Source organism: Phacochoerus africanus, chromosome 8 (assembly GCF_016906955.1).
Source record: "Phacochoerus africanus isolate WHEZ1 chromosome 8, ROS_Pafr_v1, whole genome shotgun sequence".
NCBI lineage: Eukaryota > Metazoa > Chordata > Mammalia > Artiodactyla > Suidae > Phacochoerus > Phacochoerus africanus.
In genome coordinates this window covers 88,562,303-88,567,013 of record NC_062551.1, presented here as the reverse complement: position 1 = coordinate 88,567,013, position 4,711 = coordinate 88,562,303, and positions in this window count along the sequence as shown.

Sequence of the window (4,711 nt, the reverse complement as noted above, 5' to 3'; positions counted from 1 at the left end):
TATAATATGTGTGTGTGTGTGTGTGTGTATTGGGTGCTGGGGAACCACCAAGGAACTCCCTGTAATTTTGTATTAAAGCCAGTATATTTATATAGTTAGAAAAGAAAAGGAGAATTTTAAAAAATGTCTTTGTTCTTTCAAAATTACCTAAGCAGAGTTCCATTGTGGCTAAGGATCCAGTGTTGTCACTGCTGTGGCATGGGTTGTTGTTGTGGCACGGGTTTGATCCCTAGCATGGAAACATCCACATGCCTCAGGTGCGGTCAAAAATAAATGAATAGTATCAACTGTAATAAAAAAATAAAATTTAAAAAAAAATTTAAATGTATAGGAGTTCCCTCTGTGGCCCAACAGGATCGGTGGCATCTCTGTAGTGCCAGGGCACAGGTTCAAGCCCCTGCCAGGCACAGTGGGTTAAAGGATCTGGTGTTGCCGCAGTTGCAACTGACCGATGGCCTGGGAACTCCATATAGTTTGGTGCAGCCAAAAAAGAAGAACTATAAATAAATAAAAATTACTTAAGCTCTTCATTTCCAAGGAGACAGGAGGCCAGGAAAACAACTTTAAACTGATCTGAACTTTTCAAAGTAGATTATGTTTTTTAAAAATGAAACTGCTGGGAATTCCCATTGTGGCTCAGTGGAGAAGAATCCAACTAGTATCCATGAGGATGCGGGTTTGATCCCTGGCCTCATGCAGTGGGTTGGGGATCCAGTGTTGCCATGAACTGAGGTGTAGGTCACAGACTCGGTTCAGATCCTGCGTTGCTGTGGCTGTGGTATAGGCCAGCGGCTGTAGCTCCAATTTGACCCCTAGCCTGGGAGACTCCATATGCTGAGGGTGTGGCCCTAAAAAGAAAAAAAAAAGTGAAACTGCTTTCGTTTGATTTGCAGCATTATTCCATTCTCTATTCATTGACATTTTTTTCTTGTGATAGAAGAGTTTGCAAAGTTGCTGTTTTTTTCACACATACATGAAGAAAGATTGCCTCTGGATGGTGTCACATATCATGATGGTATGCCGAACTTGACCTAAAAGAAAGATTGTCTGTGAGCTTTCTAAGTGTTCTGAGCACTGCATTATTTTTCTCCGGCTGTTTAACAGAAAGTAAGGGTAATGAAGACTAGGCCAAAAGCCTATGGTTTGAGTAATTCTTTACATGAACACAGCGGGATCACTGAGGTAGCCCTCCTTCACCTTCCTAATTCTCAGGTACATTTTATACTTTTTTTTTCTTTTTGTCTTTAGGGCTGCACCCACAGCATATGGAAGTTCCCAGGCTAGGGGTCTAATTGGAGCTGTAGCCGCCAGCCTACACCAGAGCCACAGCAATGGCAGATCCGAGCCACATCTGCGACCTACACCACAGCTCATGGCAAAGCCAGATCCTTAACCCACTGAGCAAGGCCAGGGATCGAACCCACAACCTCATGGTTCCTAGTCAGATTCATTTCCGCTGCGCTACGACAAATTCCCACATTTTATACATTTAAACTGTAGACCTCCAAGCAAAAAATGTCCAGAAGAACTTCTATCTTTTGCTAAGATGAATTTCCAGTCTGAGATGGGGTGGGGTTCTTTTTTTAAAGGACTCCTTTACATATCATGGGTTACTTGGGGGGTTGATTTTGAAAATGAACAACAGGGTATTGTGAGGTTAATGGGAGAGCTGAAGCCACAGTAAGACGAGCTCTTGAAATGTATTAAGTCAAGTAGAGTACAAACTTGATAGGAAAAAAAGCATAGCCATATCTCTTACCACCAGACCTCTACAATGGAGATCAATAAAAACAAATCGGGGAGTTCCCGTCATGGTTAGTGGTAACAAACCTGACTAGTATCCACAAGGATGCCAGTTCAGTCCCTGGCCTCAATCAGTGGGTTAAGGATCTGGTGTTGCCATGAGCTGTGGTGTAGGTCACAGATGCAGCTTGGATCCTGCATTGCTGTTGATGTGGTGTAGGCCAGCAGCTGCAGCTCCGATTTAACCCCTAGCCTGGGAATTTCCATACATTATACTTGTGGCTCTAAAAGGCCAAAAAAAAAAAAAAAGAATAAATAAATCAGGAAATTCCTGTATAGTACAGTTGGTTAAGGATCTAGCATTGCTGACAGCTGTGGCACAGGTGGCAGCTGTATCATGGGTTCAGTCCCTGGCCCAGGAACTTCCACATGCCACAGGTACAGCCCAAAAATAATAAAACAAGTCAGATGTAATTATTCAATACAAATTATATTTCTGTATTTTTAACAAATTAATAATTAAAATTTAGTTTGTGGGTTTTTTGGGGGTTTTTTTGTTTGTTGTTTTTTTTTGCTTTTTAGGGCTTCATCCACAGCATAGGGAGGTTCCCAGGCTAGGGTCCAATCGGAGCTATAGCTGCCAGCCTATACCATAGCCACAGCAACTCAGGATCTGAGCGGCATCTGCGACCTACATCATGGCGCAAAGCCAGATCAACCCACTGAGCAAGGCCAGGAATCGAACCAGCAACCTCATGGTTACTAGTCAGATTCATTTCTACTGTACCACAACAGGAACTCTTAGTTTGTGTTAGTTTTAAAATATGTCAGGAGTTCCCTGGTGGCCTAGCAGTTAAGGATTCAACGTCACTGCAGCAGGTTGGGTCACTGCCTCGGCTCAGGTTCGGGCTGGGCCTGGATATTTCTGTATGCTGCAGGCGCAGCAGGGGAGGGAGGAGCAAAAACATACTGAATAGAAGGGAAATGAGTATGTAACTCTATACATGAAGTTTTGGTGGTTTTTTTTTTTTTTTTTGGTCTTTTTAGGGCCGCATCTGCAGCATATGTAGGTTCCCAGGCTAGGGACAGAATCAGAGCTAGAGCTGCTGGCCTCTGCCACAGCCACAGCAACACAGGATCTGAGCCGAATCTGACCTACAACACAGCTCACGGCAATGCCAGATCCTTAACCCACTGAGTGAGGCCAGTGATCGAACCTGTGTCCTCATGGATACTAGTCGGGTTACCTGCTCAGCCACAATGGGAATTCCTTGGTTTACTTTTTGAGATGGTTGTGCCATGCTCACAGAGCTGCTTCTGTTAGTTTCAGGTATGTGTCTTGCCTTGAAGAACAAATTTCCCCCGTCACAGAGCTAATTCTCCTACCCCATAGCATACCCACTCATCTTCACTTCTGTCTTATTGTTCTCCTTTCTGGGCTGCTGTTCTCATTTCTGAAGACGTTGGGGTAGCAAATCCACTGCTCAAGGAGTCAAGGAGGTTATAAGAATGGGCTGTGGGTGTTGAGTCAAGGGTTTATGCAGCTCCAGCCCTTCTTGCTAGTGGGAATACAGAGTGTGGCAGCTTTTCATGACCCCCTAGAAACATCTTTTTATGTGAACACTCCTGAATTTTTCAAAAGAACCCCAAACCACTGTGGGTTATCACAATGAGGTACAAATTGTGTGTGGGCTGAATCTGGTCCACAGGTTGCTAGTCTGCAGCTCTGCTTTAAAATCCAGCTCAAGCCACATTTCCACGATGCCTCCCTAACCAGACTTCAGGGATCTCTGAACTATACTTCTCAAGGTTTAAGGATTTGCAGGCATATTCAGTTTGTAATTGCTTAATGTTTACCAGTTTTGTCCCTCTGAATAGAAGAAAAGCTCCTTGATGGCACACAGTAGATGCCCAGTTACTATTTAATGGTCAGTGGATTAAGCATCTTAGAGCTATGTCAACCTCTTGGGCAGAGGCCACAGATCAACTCCTTGAGCATATCTACAAGAACGTAACAATGGCAAGTCACAAGCCTCAATTCCTAGCCTTTGCTCTACTGTTTGACCTTGGACGACTTCATCTGTGTATTATAGGTGTGTATGAGTGATTCCTCAATTCCTTTCCAGTTCTAAGTTTCTGTGATCTAGTAATACTGTATTTTAAGCAAATGAGCTGAGAAAGAGAAGGTATCTGTTACTTGAAACAGTTGTTTAGCCTCAAAGGTTCAAATCACACCGTCCAGGTCTGCTTCCTGATCAGCCATTGTTATGGGTAGGTACAGGGTGTGTGACGTGAAGGCAGTGACTCTCAGGAAAGTAGCAGTTAGTGGTGTGATGACTTTTTCTCACTGGTTCCTCTGCCTCTAAGAAGGCTAAGTGGGGAGTTCCCGTCGTGGCTCAGTGGAAACGAATCTGACTAGCATCCATGACGACACAGGTTTGATTCCCAGCCTTGCTCAGTGGGTTAAAGGATCCAGCGTTTCAGTGAGCTGTGGTGTAGGTCGCAGACCAGGCTTGGATCTGGTGTTGGCTGTGTTGTGAGCCGGCAGCTGTAGCTCCGATTGGACCCCTGGCCTGGGAACCTCCATATGCCAAGGATGTGGCCCTAAAAAGCAAAAAATAAAAAAAATTTTAAAAATAAAATAAAAGCTCCACAAGTGATTCTGAAGTGCTGCCAAAGGTGAGAACTCCTGACCTAGGCAGAAATGTTCCATTTTTTCCCTCATGGGCTAATAAAAATAAGTTACTCTTCCAAGTTCCCTTGTGGCACAGAGGGTTAAAGATCTCTTGTCACTGCAGTGGGTCAGGTAGGTCACTGCTGTGGCTGGGGAACCTCCACATGCTGCAAGCGAGGCAAAAAAAAAAAAAAAAAAAAAGTTCTACAGAATTAAGCAATTGGAGTTCCCGTTGTGGCGCAGTGGTTAACGAATCCGACTAGGAACCATGAGGTTGCGGGTTCGATCCTGGTC